The following is a 16,073-nucleotide window of genomic DNA, read 5'->3' on the forward strand; positions in this document are numbered from 1 at the left end:
TCCTTTGGGTTCATTGACCTACTTACATTTATAAGTCTATTGTTTTTGCTAAAATTTTGATTTTAAAATTGCCATTATGTATTCAGATACTCTTCATATTTATTCTCTTTCCAGAACTCAAGTTATATATGTTATACTGCTTGATATTGTTCACACATTTTATTCTTTAAAACAATGAGCCTTTGTTGGCATATTTTTTAGTCTTTCTGTGCTTTGTTTTGGATTTTTTTTTTTTTTGCGGGCAGGGGAGTATGTCTTCAAGTTCACTTTTCTTTGATAGTATTTAATCTGCTGTTAATTTCATCTAGTGAAATTTTTAGATGTGTGATTTTCAGATATTGTTACTTTCATCTCTAAAAGTACTTTTGGGTACTTACATGAATTCATCAATGTCTCTGTACTCTGGCTGGTGGGAATTTGAATTATTTCCAGCCTGGGTAAGCTCAGAAGTTGTTTGGTTTGCTGCTCCCGAGAAAGTTCTCTTTCATGTTATTTTTCTTTGCTTACTTTCCCCCTACACATTAGCAAATTAGTGTCCCTGTGCAGACTTCTGGAGATCTTTCTTTGCACAGTGCCCTCCTCTCCAGCACTCTGTGACCCAAATCGAGCTGCCTTAGTCTTCATGGTCTTCCTGAGTACCGTCATTTTCTCTGGTTCCCCTTCCTGGTGATTCTCACCAGAAACTGCCCTCTGGTTACCTCATTTTTTCCTTTCTATTGGCAATTATAGTCCTAGGTTGCTTATTGTCTAATGTCTGCAAACAACTGTTTAATATATTTGCCCTGTCTTGCAGGGTTTTTTGGTAAAAGAAAAAAATATAAACAAAACAAAAAACCAGTGGGGCAAGGCGTATCCCACAGGAGTTTCTCCTTCACAGATAGAAGTTGAAGTTTAGTTATTTGTCCAAACACAGAAATAATTCATGGCAGAACTGGATCTTAGACTCAGATATGACAGAATTTAGAGCCTGTGGCTTTCAATGTTACTAAGATCATGTTCCTCTTCACCATCCCCACCCTCTGTTTAAAAACACACTCTGGAAAGCAGGCAGGTAAAAATCCTGTCAGTGAAAGGCAAGTTGATTATTCTGCTTACTGGTAATTCCAGCAAAGAGGATTAGTCCAGGAGCTTGCCATTGTAGTTGGCTACATAGGTGCCAACTTCTCATAGGTGCCCTGCCAAAGTGAGCTTTCATTTATTCTTTTTACTTGTGACTGAAGAATATGCAGGGTGGCTCTTCACTTAATTTGCTCATTCATTCTCTCTATCATTATTTATCCATTCAAGATTATGGAATAACTACCACATCCCAGACACTAGGCTTTTCTTCATGCTGGGGGACAAGAAGTAACTCCTCTTAGGTTCTCTTTTGCTTTCTTCTTCTTCTCCTTATTCATTCTCCCAAAACTTTAATGTGATCGTGTGGGAAATGCCCAGATGGTGACGTTTTCAGAATGTCTCCCTGGACTCTGGTGAGGTCTCTAGTGGTTAGGAGAGAAGTTAGGGTCTCCTTCCTGATTAAGCACCATAACCCCCAGGAGGAATCACATATCAAGCCACTGAACATAAGCCAGCCATCAGTGCTTCAGGAGAAATGTATTAAAGGCTAACTGAGAATAAGAATGCAGACCAACATGGCTCCTTGGGAAATGGGACTGGATGAGAAAACAAAGAAATTCTCACAGGAAAGGTGGCAAGGATACATTCTGAAATTTGCCTCAAGCTGAGCCACTTGAGGCAAGCATATGTTTCTTGCCTTTTTCGGTCTGGGTGTCATAATAACAAAGCAAGTAATGTTTTGTAGGTTACAGCAATGGTTCCCAACATTTTGGTACCAGGGACTGGTTTCATGGAAGATAATTTCCTTCCATTGGAAGGAGTGGGGGATGGTTTCAGGATGATTCAAACACACTACATTTATTGTGCACTTTATTTCTGTCATTATTACAGCAGCTCCACCTTAGAGGATCAGGCATTAGATCTTAGAGGTTGGGGACCCCTGGGTTACAAGTTCCCTCCATACTATCTTTTTCCTTGAAGCTGCCTCTCAACAGGCCCTGGAGGCAAACATTAATTCCACTGAGAAAATGGATGCTTGGAGAAGGGGAGTCATGGACTCAAGTCATTCAGCTGGTAAGTGCATGGCCTGAATCTGAACTCAGGCCATGTAACTCCAGAGACTCCAATCCTAAAATCTGCTCTGTCATCTAAGCATGCAAAGTTGCTTGCTATGACCGAATCATCCATCTTCATTACTCGTGCAATCAATTGAGCATCTTGCTTATGCAGCCCCTCCACAGAGCACCAAGTTCTGTGCCAAAGGTCATCAGGGCTCTTGCATGTCATCCAGATGTTTGTTGCCAAACTTAGGAATGAGTTCTTCCCCTATGTGGCTGGTTGATTGGAATGGAAGCGAAAAGCAAGTCTGGCCAACAACTGCCCAGGAGACCAAGAAATGACAAACAAAAACATACAAAGATGTTCTCATCTTAAAGCTCTGCACTCCATCTGGGCAACTGCATTGGAAAGAAAGGACTTTTGAGGAGAGGCAGGACTTAAATGATGGTCTATCACTAGGTCTGCGGCAGCTGGAAAGCAAAATGTAATGTATTTGCAGGGTGAGGTTGCAGAGCTGTTCCTAAGAGAGGCTTAAGCAGGCCTTAAATGAAGGCTACATGGGTTAATGAAATAAATGCATTTCCTGCTTCTCCATGATTTATATTTCTAAGGCTGCACCACATTGTAATTCAATAAGGCTGAAATGGCAAGAATGTCTGGCAGATATTTTGGGAATATGATACTTGGCTCGTTGTGGTGGTTCAATGTCAGTATCTGGAAATGAGTGAGATGCAAAGGGACATCAGAAACACAGGGTTTTTTTTTTTTTTCTCTTTTCAGTCTCTACTACCTCAAACATAGCCCACACCTTATCAACTTTATTCATGTCAACATAAAAGGATATTTACTGAAAGCTTCCTGAAGCTTATGATCTACTTGAGAATGATGAGGTATTCACTGTCTGCCAGTTAGGGGCCTCACAATAGGAAGTTTATGCCTCAGTTCACGGTTTGTCTTTTCCTCCTGATGTAACAAGAGACTTCAGCTTTGTTGCCTAAGTAATAGTGGGGTGATCGTCTTCCACTTTCCAAGGATCCCAGGACTGTTTGAATCCACTTCCTTGTATGTGAATGTATGGGCCAGTGAGATAGGAGAGAGAGAGAAAAATATACTGGTTTTAGGAGAAGACTTTTTGTTTCCTTTCTACTGGCTTTTATTGACTACCGACTCTGTGCCGCTTATGGTTCCCAGGTGGAAATCTGCCCTTTTTGTCATTTCTGCATGTTCTGTGTCACTTTCCTTTGGGAATAGTCCCTCCTAAAGCAATGTGACTCCTGTGAGGTGCCACCAGCTGTAATGACCTTCTGCGCTGCACAAGTGAGTGCTTTACCCACTCTAATGAGTTGGAATTCTCCTTCTCCTGGATCCAATGATGGGTCCCAGATTTACTCCAAAACCCAAACGAGGTCAGTCAGTGTCATTTGGGTGATCAGGTGTGAATATTTCGAGAGAGGGGTTTGTGTTTTTTCCTTTTCTTTCTGGAATCACGGTAAGAATGAGGTAAACCTAGAGATATGAAGGGTGGCAGTTTTATAACCAAGTGATAAGAAAGATGACCTGAGAATGAAGCCAAGTGAGAAAAAAAAAAAAAAAAAGAACCAAGAAAAGTAATGGAATGTGTGCTGCAGCATCGTTTGAACTTCTGGGTTCAGCTGTCCCTAAAGCAAACAGTGGGCTTCGCAGATAGTGCTAGTAGTAAAGAATCCACCTGCCGATGCAGGAGACACAGGAGACTTGGGTTGAATCCCTGGGTCAGGAAGATCCCCCGGAGGAGGAAATGATAACCCACTCCAGTATCTTGCCTGAAAAATTCCATGGAAAGAGGAACCTGGCTGGCTACAGTCCATGGGGTCACAAAGAGTTGGACACAACTGAGCAGAAAGACAACAGTAGCCCAAGGCTTGAGTTATAAGAGTTAGTCTCTTTGGGGGCAGGCTTAATTAACTCGATTTGGATTTCTGTCACTTGCGCCCAGAGAATTCTTGTCTGATACAGTTTCTGAGCATAACCTGGAAGAAAAAGCCAAAGAGAACGCTTAGTGGTGCAGTGGTGATCAAGACAGACTTGGCCTCTGCCCTCATGTTGTTCATGGTCCAAGAGGCTGTCATTTCAATGGCTGTATCATTCAGAGTTCTTAGCTTCAAACATTAGAATCAAATTCTGGGTCTTTTATGTAGAAATGGAAATTATTAAAGGCTACTTTGTAAACATAGAAACTTTGGGAGGGCCAGACGTTGAGACTGCAGGTACAGAAATAGTTTGCTGTAGATTTTATTAGGTAGAGATTCCCCAGCCAGTTCCAGACATTCCCGCTTGCCCTGCCAACATCTGACAAGGTGATGCTGGGGACAGGCCACTAATGATACAATATTTGTCACAGATGCCGCTGAAAATTGGAGATAGCAGCCACCTCCATTTCTAGAATATAGACTCCATGTGGGGTCTGCCTGTGGGTCAAAGCTGGGCATGGGTTTGTCTAACTCATGGGAACTGGGTCACATGCCTGTACCCTAGCATCAAGGGACATGACTATCTGGTTTCTATAACAACCTCTACCTTGCACTAAGCCTCGTAAGATGAGGACTTCTTTGGACAAAGGGTGAGAGTCCAGAGGTGTTAGGCAGCTAGGTGGATGACAAATATCCACAGTGTTTACCATATTAAGGAATAAGTTTGAATATATAGCATCTTTGGCCCCAAGAACTTTGTTTATACTTTAGAGGAAGACTAAGATTTGACAAGTTCTGCAAAAATAGGTTCATATGGCATATTTTCTCAAAAAGCCAAGCAACGAATGCTACTTCTCTTTTGTTTGCAAGTTATTTTTTAGTAGAATAACAACAATAATAATGATGATGGTGATGATGATACCGAATCAACTTCTAGTTTAAGATAGGGTAACAATTTCATTTTTTCTGAAAACTGCCCCAGGTGTTAGCTTTATCATTAGCTATATTGATGATCAAGCAAAATTAGAGACTACAGCTTAGCCCTTAGACCATACGGAGCCTTTTTGCGTCTTCTCTTAAGGTGAACGTGAAACAGTGAGAGGCAGAGCAACTGATGAACATAGCCTCCTCCACCCAAGATGCCTCACCTGGCACAAGGGAGGAACCCGAGGCTCCTGTGGGTGGATGCTGAGCAAGGGAGTGACCCAAAGTGTCCTTGGATGACCTTGCTCTGTGCACTTCTTCTGGTCTCACCAGCTGATCGTTCTGTCCCATAGGAGAGAGGGGTGAAGAGAAGGATAAAATAGTCCTGCTATTCCCTCTGTTATGTAGGAAAGGAGTTCCCTCCCCTTTGTCAAAGCAGGAAGAATAAACACTCTCCTAGTACTGCCATTAGCTGGGGTCTTCCTTTGTGTCAGACACGTTTACCAAGCACTTTACAAAAATAATCTCATTAAATTTTCACAGAATCCCTATGAAGTAACATAAAAGCTGACATTTAGTGTTTATACCAGAAATTTTTTAAAGCCCTTGGCATCTTTTAATCAATTCATCCCTTATCAGCTTTAGGCAGGGTCCTGGCGTGAAACAGGATAACTTGATATTTTAATTAAAGGACAATTTCCGAAGTCCCCAGGGGTAGTGAGGTCTGTGTGATGAAGGGGGCAGGTGCTGGACTCTGGAAGGACAGGAGCTGTCATCAAGGGAAGCGGCAGCTGGGGGGACCGTTGGGAAAGCTGGTCTCCGGCCGGCCGTCTTTGAGCCTCCACTCAGCTGCCTACTGATGGCTTCCTTCGTGAGAAAGGGCCCACCCCACCTGCGCTGGGCCTCCCACTCTGTGGGATTATCTTTCCATGCTTCAGGCACAATGGGTGCTCTTTTTCTAAAGCGTGTGTGTCACATGGCACCTGGCCAGCAGCGCTGTGGGACCTGTCCTCGGGGAGGGAACAGGCTCCTTCCACGGTGGCACAGAGGAGTCCACAGAGGCCAATTGCCCTGTACCCAGCACCGAGAGAGACCCGACAGCCAGGGGGGACCCACACCCACTGTTGGAAGCTGACCTTGTCCCATCTCTTCTCTGTGAAAGTAAAGCTTTGCTCCACCCAGTATTTGACTGCACTGTGTTCCTGATGGCTCTGGTAACAAGATGCAGTGGGGGTAGAAGTGTCTAGAGCCTTCCCCCGGGACTGGCGACCTGGGCACCATACTGCTCCACAGTGACCCTGAAGGGAGGGAGCTTGGCACTGACCGAGCCAACACTCTTCTCCCTTCCTCTGATCTGCCAGTAGTTACCCCCCCTGCCACCCAGCCCTCAGCCGAACTTCAATGGGACCCACAGGGCAGGGACATCTTCTGATGTGATCGACACCTTCTAAGGGCTCAGAGCACATGGCAAAAGGTGGCGAGTACTTCTGGAGGGGCACATGGTAGATCCTCAGCACAGGCATGAGCTATTACTGCCTCTATTTCCTGGACGAGGAAGACAAGGCTCAGAGAGGTTAGATAGATGATGAGCCCACAATTACATCAATGAGAAGTGACAAAGACAGATGGTAACTCCTTCCTTCTCACTGTAAAGCTTGTGCTCATCACTGTCATTCTGGCCCTGGGGCTTGTGGTTGTAGCTTTACTGCTTCTGAAAAGAGAGCCACAGGCTGTGTGTCAGGCAGGATATGGGGACTGACCCTGATTGGGTTTCTACTTTGCACTGTATTAGGCAATTTACTCGCAACAGGCCTATTGACACCGGTATTGCTGATTTCTTTCTCTGTGTGAAGAAGCCGAGCCTCAGAGAGGTTAAGAAACTTGCTTGAGGCTACATAGCTGGTGAAGGTACTAACCTAAGTCTGTTGGGTTCCTGAGTCCATGATCTTTCCACGGCTTCACAGGGCAGATGCAGGAGGAAGGAGACAGATAAAGGGCTGCTGTGTAGGCCGTTTGGGGATGGGAAGCAGGAAAAGAGGAGAATTCAGGGGCCTGGGAAGCATAACTGACTTCCCAGAACTGACTCATTGGAAAAGACCCTGATGCTGGGGAAGATTGAAAGCAGGAGGAGAAGGGGACGACATAGGATGAGATGGTTGGATGGCATCACTGTCTTGATGGACACGAGTTTGAGCAAGCTTTGGAAGTTGGTGACAAACAGGGAGGAATGGTGTGCTGCAGTCTGTGGGGTCGCAAAGACTTGGACACAACTGAGCGACTGAACTGAACTGGGAAGCATAAGGCATGCGGGCAGGCATCCCAGAGTGCCATCTGGAGTTCCATGAAGTCCCCGCAAGCAGCCTTTATCTCTGCGAAATCAGGCCAGCCGGCCGGTGCCGAGCTGCAGCTTTGCCGGGAAGCTTAAGAGCCTTGTGCTCTGGAAGCAATGGCTGGCGTGGATGATTAGGCAGCAGATGGGAACTTGAAGTCACATGTCGGATGGAGCCGGCAGGATCTGAGTCCTCCGCAGCGCTCTCACGTGTTTGAGACGCTCTGAATTCTCCCTCCTTGACTGTGCTTCCCACTCCCTCCCAACCCCTCCTCCTTCCCTTTCCTTTGACTGTTTTTGGCTTTAACTTTTGTTTTCTTAAGTCCCTCTGCCTCCTCCTGGGACCTGGGGATGCATGTTAACTGTGATATTTTTCAGGCCTCTCCCATGCAACGCACTAGAATAAAAGCCACTTTTTCCCCACCCAGCAAACCTGCTTTTCTTCCTCCCTAGTTTCCCGCTTTGCTTGAAGGCATCAGATGAGGACGGAAACTAGGAAGAGCCGGCTCTCCACCTCCATCTCCAGTCGGTTTCTCCATCACCCTCCATGCCATGTCTGCTCCCACTGCCAGCGTCCTGGTTTTCACCCTTATCCTCTCCCACCCCAGCTAATCTTTCTTTCTTTCTTCCCCACTCCCTCCTGCATACTGCCTTCTTCTTTCCTCATTCCCTCCTGCACACTGCCACCACAGGCATCTCTCTAAAACACAGATCGGATCACGCTTGTAAAACATTTTCTAGGACAGATCAACAGTCTTAGTGTTACTGAGCAGGAGCTCACTATGTGACGCACAAAGAAGCCAATATTATGGCACTGGCTTTTGAGAGAAGAAAGAGCTGTATTGAGAGGTCGATTGGCAAGGAGACAGGAGGCCAAGCTCACAAGTCTGTTTCCCTGATCCAGAATCTAGGGTGAAATTTAAAGGGTTCAGGGAATTTAAAACATGGAAGCTGATTGGCTAGTCTCCAATCAGTCCATATTAGCTACTTGGGCTGCTGGAGGCCAGATTTTCCTTACTGCAGCACTCCTTGCTTTGTAAAGGGTTCTGGTGGCAGCATTTCTATTCTTTGAGCTCTGTAGACTGAAGGTTCTGGGTTCTGGGTCATCCTGGAGACTTGGACACCCAACTTGAACAGGTGCAGTGCTGTCTGTGAAATAACTCAAGGTTTGACTAATCAGTCAATCTATTTAAGGGAGGCAAACCACTTCCCTGGTGGCTTACATGGTAAGAAGTCTCCCTGCAATGTGGGAGACCTGAGTTCGATTCCAGGGTCAGGAAGATCCCCTGGAGAAGGAGGTGGCAACCCACTCCAGTATTCTTGCCTGGAAAATTCCATGGACAGAGGAGCCTGGCAGGTTACAGTTCATGGGGTCGCAGAGTCAGTGACTTGAGCGACTTCACTTGCTTCCACTTTCTTCTTTCTTTCCAAACCTGGTTTAAGCTGGTCAATGAGCAAGGAGAGAAATTTAAGGCTTGGCAGAGTAGGTTAGGAGAGGAAGATGTGGTGGGCTGAATTACAGCCCCTATAAGACTCAAGTCTTAATGGCAAAGGGACTTCATAGATGTGATTATGTTAGACTCAGACAAGGGATGTCTGAGCCCTCCTGGTGAGACTGCCCCTGCATGAGGAAGCCTCACCCTTCTGTCTCTCCTACCTACTCACACCAGATACCAGCTCTCTTGTCCCTTTGGCTGTCTTTCTCCACCTGGCATTGCCAGGAAATGGGATGGAGTCCTCAGAATCCCACTCATCCAGGAAGAGCCAGCAGTCACAACATTCCTTGGGTCTTGGGACCTACCTGGTGCTTTCAGCACTCCAGGTACTACCTAGCATCCTTTCTTCTTCTGCCACATGTCCTCTTAGCTCTGAGCCAGGCCAGCACTAGAGAGAACAACAGCAAAACCCCCTCTCATTTGGAGCCTGTTTTCTACTCAAGATTTTTGGAGCAGAAGAGGCACTGGCCGGTGATTATGAGGTTTGAGTTACTATGTTGGTGTGAAGGCCAAGCTAGATGGAAACAACTAAGCTCAGACCCCCAGAGAGGGAAACCCCAATTCAAAAACTGCCTCAGGTGATTCCCCAATAAGTTATCTTTGAGGATGACTAGTGGCACTGACAAGAATTGGTTCATGGAGGCATTTATTTATGATAAATATTCAATATATACCTATATATTCAAACCAGTCTATCCTAAAGGAAAGCAATCCTGAATATTCACTGAAAGGACTGATGTTGAAGCTGAATATTTTGGCCACCTGATGGGAAGAGCCAATGCTTTGGGAAAGACCCTGATTCTGGGAAAGATTGAAGGCAAAAGAAGAAGGTGCTGGGAGAGGATGAGATGGTTAGATAGCATCACTGACTCAATGGACATGAATTTGAGCAAACTCTGGGAGATTGTGAAGGACAGAGGAACCTGGAGTCCTGCAGTCTGTGGGGTCTCAAAGAGTTGGACACAACTTAGTGACTGAACAACAGCAACCTATATATTCAATAAAGATATAAATACACATTCAATATTCAAGTATATATGAGACAAATATTCAATACATAAACACTTGCTATTTGGTGCACACCTAGGGCTACACAGTGGAGAAGGCGATGGCACCCCACTCCAGTGCTCTTGCCTGGAAAATCCCATGGATGGAGGAGCCTGGTAGGCTGCAGTCCATGGGGTTGCGAAGAGTCGGACACAACTGAGTGACTTCACTTTCACTTTTCACTTTCATGCATTAGAGAAGGAAATGACAACCCACTCCAGTGTTCTTGCCTGGAGAATCCCAGGGATGGGGGAGCCTGGTGGGCTGCCATCTATGGGGTCGCACAGAGTCAGACATGACTGAAGCGACTTAGCAGCAGCAGCAGGGCTACACAGTAGAGCACAGGAATGAAGCACATGATTGTTGAACACCTACTATGTGCCAAGCATGCAACACACACGACCTCACTCACTAGTTACTGCAGCCCCAGAGGTGGTATCATCACTGCTATTTTATGAGGAAATGGAGGGTGAGAGCATGAGTTAGTATGAGGGAGATTGTTTTCATACCTCGTAAAGCACAGTGGATAGATGATTAGAATTCCTGCTATTATGATCAATCATTATAATTAGCAATAGTACTGACTATGAAATATAGAAAGTCAATGGTTGTACGTGCTCTCTGGACCACAGCCTGCTAGAGCGACAGGAGGACAAAACAGCAGGAAGCACAAGATGGCAGACTGGGCCCTTTATCCAAAACTGACTTCCTCTATGTATTTAGACACACCCTGTCCAAGTGCTTTGTTCACATAGCTCATCCAATCCTAACGACTATCCCCTAAGAAACAGAGCCTATTATTATCTTCATTTATAATCAAAGAACTTGAAGCATAGGAAGAGACTAAAAACACCAAGAAATTATTCAAGGTCCCATCACTTGTGGGGATTTGAACCCTTGTACTCAGCCCCTGGAGTTGGCTTGCTTTGCTGCTAAACCGTACAGTTTCCTGGCTAATTGCTAGCCTTTATCACCTGAGGGTGTAAGAGTGCCAGTTTTCACTAACAAAAATATAGCATGCACAATTCAATTCAAATTTCAGGTAAGCCACAAATAAATTTTTAGTATAAGTGTATCCCATGCTTTATGGTCATATATTAGGTTGGTCAAAAATTTTGTATGAATTTTCCATACGATCTTATGGAAAAATTCAAACAAAGATTTTTGGTCAACCTATGAATAGGTGTGCTAAGTCTGCTAAAATACCTGGCACATAATCTGTGCTCAAAAAGCCCATTTTCCTACTCCTTTGGCAGACACTGAACTCTCTCTCTTCACTAACAAACCATCATTTCCATTTGGGTGCATCCTCCAGAATGAAGGATGGTATTTCCTGGGTTCCATTACTGGGCTGTAATATCTAGGTGTGCCCAAGTGTCTAAGTTAGGTCAAATGAAATGTAGTCACAGTGTAGTGTTTTTTGGTACTTCTGGGAAGTTTAAAAGGGAGGGGACAAAGTGTTTTTCCTTCCTTTTGGTCTTTCACATTTCCCCCTTTATCTGGCCTGTAATGTAGATGTATCTGTGGCATTCTGGCATTCGTATTGAACCGTGAAATGACCTTGAGGCCAAAGCCATCAGACGAGGTCAGTGGAACAGGAAGACAGATGCCCCGTTCCCAGTGACCAATAGAGTGAAGTCACACCCGTCTATTTGGAGTAATCTGATAGGTGAAAAGTGGTGTCTTAGAGATGGAAATGGCAACCTACTCCAGTACTCTTGCTCTGGAAAACCCATGGACGGAGGAGCCTGGTGGGCTACAGTCCATGGGGTTGCAAGAGAGTCAGACATGACTTAGCGACTAAACAACACAATAGGTAAGAAATGGTATCTTACTATAGATTTAATTGGCATTTTTTGTTGTTGTTATTATGAGTAAAGGGTTTAGGTCTTTTCATGTGTTTCTGGCTGCTCGCTTATTTTGCATATTAATACCGTCCCTTTGAAATCTATCCACTCTGCCCTAGGGATGTGAAATTTGTCACCTCCTTGCAACACTATGTTCCATGGACCACTTTCATTACATTTAACTTTATTTTCCCTGGCAACATCTATTACCATAAACCCTTACTGTGAACCAGAATTTCTCTGGGATATATGTACCCAGGAGGACATAGATGCATTTAATTTCACTCAGGGCTGATAGATTGCTTTTGGAAATGTCAACAATCATTTACCTTTCCATCAACAGGGCGTAGAGTTTTTACTTCTTAAATTTACTCATTTTACTGATATGGCAATGAGGCCTTGATAGGGGGTGAGGGCTTGTCATAAAGTTCACCAGTAAGAACCAGGATTTGAACCCCAGTCTTTTAAGTACATATTAATCAGAGAAGTTAGAAATGTTACTCCAGGGGAGGGAAAGAAAGTTTCCCTTTCAATGGTGAGAAGTGCTTGCTGATGCAGAGTCCTGGGCTCTGAGATTTGTGGAAGGTTCTAGGGAGGCTGTCTTGCACTGGCCCTCAAATTGTTCACATACCACAGATATTTGAGGGAAAGAGTTGGGGGGGTGATGAGGAGAGAGGAGAGGGGAAGACACAGTGGTATTGTAACCACTAAAATCCTATCCTTTTACCCAGCGTGGTGCAGTGGTTAGCTGCACAGGGTGTGCAGCCCAACAAATGTGGATTTATTCCAGCTCTGCCCTTTACTGTGGAACACAGAACACATCCTGTAAACTCCCTACATTGTGTCATCATCATCTATAAGACGGCAATCATGACATCAACTTTGTGTGGTTACTCTGAGATTTAAAGAGAGAGTATCTGTAAAATGCCTGGAAGGTAATAGATAGTCAGTAATACTATGAACACAATTCAACCTCCTTGATGTGGTCTACAAGCCCCACATGCTCTGGTCCCTCATATCTCTCCCACCCTGTCTCCTCTCCTCTCCCTGCTGTTGATTACACACGGTTGCAAACACCACTCTTTCTCTGCCTTTTCCAACATGCCAAGACTGTTCCCAGCTCAGAGCCTTTGCCTGTGCTATTACCTCTGCATGGTGAATGGTGGTGGTGGTTTAGTCGCCAAGTCGTGTCCTACTGTTGCGACCCCGTGGACTGTAGCCCGCCAGCCTCCTCTGTCCATAAGATTTTCCAGGCAAGAAAACTGGAGTGGGTTGCCATTTCCTTCTCCAGAGGATCTTACTAACCTAGGGATCGAACTTGGGTCTCCAGGGAAGGCGCATGCACGGAGAATGGTCCTCACAAACTTTTAGCTTCATGGCTCCTTCTTATCCCTAGATTCTTACCTCCAAGGATGCTTCCTCCTATCTCCTTATCCAAGTTTTCTCCCCGCTTGAGGACCCAAGCTTCTCCCTGCCATGTCACCATGTCTTATCTCTTTCAAAACATTTATCATTATCTGGTGTTTTCTGAAATTGTTTTATTGTCACTCTTTGATGAGGACGGGGGCTCCATGTGGGCGGAAACCTCCTCTGTGTTGCTCATGCTGTAGCTGCAGTTGTGTTGAACACATAGCTCATGCTCAATAAAATCTCCTGAAGGAGAGAATGATGATGGTGATGATGGAGGGGATGAGGGCTTATTAATCTCCTCCTTCCCAGGCTTCACAAATTTTATTATTTTCTGACCTACCTCAGTTTCAGAGCCTCTCTCTGTGTCTTGCAGGAATCTTAAGGATAACAGGCAGTGCAGGTCAAAAAACACACAACCCAAGGGGTAACATTTCAGAAGGAGGCAACTCAGCCTTTAGGAGATGATGATATGAAGCAGTTGGGTTCTCTTGGTCTGAGACTTGAGATTCTGGAGAGAGTTTACAGAATGCTATCCAGATATTGTTGCTGTTCAGTCACTAAGTTGTCTGACTCTTTGCAACCCCATGAACTACAGCACAGTCTTCCCTGTCCTTTACTATCTCCCTGAGTTTGATCAGACTCATGTCTATCGAGTCGATGGTGCCATCTGACCATCTCATCCCCTTATTACTGCTTGTTCTTGTTATCATCTACATCTCTCTTCACATTGTCCAGGATCTTTTACAATGCCTTTTTATCAGATTTGCAGAGAGCTTTGTACACATGTTTGATTGCCTATTATTAACCTGGCAGGAGTTTCCAGTGTCAAAAATTGGAATGCTTGCATTTTATGGGACTGGAGTACTTTTCTTTCTCAGATGTCTGACTTCATCTTTTCAGCTAGTTGTGTAAATATAAAAGGACAAAATGTCAAGGACAATGTGAGCTTTTTGAAGGTAGGAACTACATCTGAATCATCTTTTTATTTTCAATATAATACCTGGTGTGTAGTAGTTAGTAAAAGTTTCTTGAATGCAATAAATGGAGTGAACATAAGTTAATAAATAATTGAGACCTTTCTGGTATAGACACACATTATGAATGGAGGGAGTGGTCATCAGAAGCCAGATCCCCTGCCTGCAAGGTTTAGCTTTACCCTCTGTTCCTGGGCTGTGTCCTGTGAGCCCTTCTTCTTTGTACCCACATTCTTCCTCCCCATGCTGACCAATCCAGGAACAGGAAGAAGGGCTCAATCCTGCCAATGGCAAATTTGCAGGTCTCTTTCTCCCTGACACTAACAACCCAAGCCCAGGTCTCAGGGAGAAAATGTTCTTTTGTTAACTGGCTATTGATCAACTTGTATATCACTGTGTTGCAATATAATTTTCAGAATCTCAAAGACTCTTCTAAAATAATTAAAAAAAAACCTCAAAAACCTGTTATGTAAGTAACACATGTCTCTTATAGAATAGTTAATAAATATAAAGGGAAAAAACCCAGAAATCACCCATAAGCCTACCAACCAGAACTAATTACTGCTATTTATCAAGGATTTAAAAATATTTATAGATAAATGAATAAATCAGTAAATAAATAAATACCTATAAATACACCTGTAAATTTTACATGTGTGTGTGTGTGTGTGTGTGTGTGTGTATGGAGAAGGAAATGGCAACCCACTCCAGTATTTCTGCATGGGAAATTCCATTGACAAAGGAACCTACAGGCTATAATCTGTAGGGTCACAAAAGAGTCAGACATGACTTAGTGATTCAGTTCAGTTCAGTTCAGTCGCTTAGCCGTGTCCAGCTCTTTGAGACCCCATGGACTGCAGCATGCCAGGCCTCTCTGTCCATCACCAATTCCCGGAGTTTACCCAAACTCATGTCCATTGAGTCGGTGATGCCATCCAACCACCTCATCCTCTGTCATCCCCTTCTCCTCCCGCCTTCAATCTTTCCCAGCATCAGGGTCTTTTCAAATGAGTCAGTTCTTCACATCAGGTGGCCAAATTATTGGAGTTTCAGCTTCAACATCAGTCTTTCCAATGAACACTCAGGACTGATCTCCCTTAGGATTAAACAACAACAAATATACGTGTGTGTGTGTGTATGTGTATTGTTGTTCAGTTCACACTCTGTCTCCAAATAATATAACATTCTGAGGTCCTGGGGTTTTGACATTTTTCATAATTTTGGGGAGAGGACACAATTCAACCCATACCAGTTCCCAATCACCACCATCAGGACAGTTGTCCATACATATCTTACTGGAAGTTTTGCTATTGTAGCCTGCTGTGTAAAAAAAAAAAAAAATATATATATATATATATATATATATATATGACATCCATTAAGGACTTGAAAATTAGATAATGTATGTGAAAGTCACTTACAGTGGAATTTCTAGATCGAAGATGTCCTTTGAATAAAGATGAGCCTGATGAGAAGAATTTAGTCAATGAGAGATCAGGTGAAGATGAACAGTTCGTGGGCAGATGAACAGCTAGTTTCATAGCAGGAAAAGCTTGGGAGGTTTGGGATTTGGTATTCAAAAATGGAAAGAAGACTGAGGCATAGCAGGTAACAGGAGGATCCTGGGAGAAAGTTGGAGATGTAGACAAAAGCCAGATTGTGAGGAACATTGTAAGCATGGAGGGCAAGCCTATTAGATGTCCTCCTCATCCTCCTGGGCACACAGACCACAATTTCCAGCCTTCCTTGAAGTTAGGTGTGGTCATGCGACTTGAGTTCTAGGCAATGGCACCTCCATTAGCCCCATACTTTATGCTCTTTCTTCAATATGATAACATTAGAAGCCACATTTTAAGATGGTGGAACCATAAGATGGAAAGAGCCTGAATCCTGAATCATTATTTAGAGGCCAGGTACCCTTCATTCAGGAGCACCCATTTGGACTTTATCCATGTCAGCTTTGGCTGCCATAACAGAAC

This window comes from Bos mutus, chromosome 5 (genome assembly GCF_027580195.1).
Source record: "Bos mutus isolate GX-2022 chromosome 5, NWIPB_WYAK_1.1, whole genome shotgun sequence".
In the NCBI taxonomy this organism is placed as follows: domain Eukaryota; kingdom Metazoa; phylum Chordata; class Mammalia; order Artiodactyla; family Bovidae; genus Bos; species Bos mutus.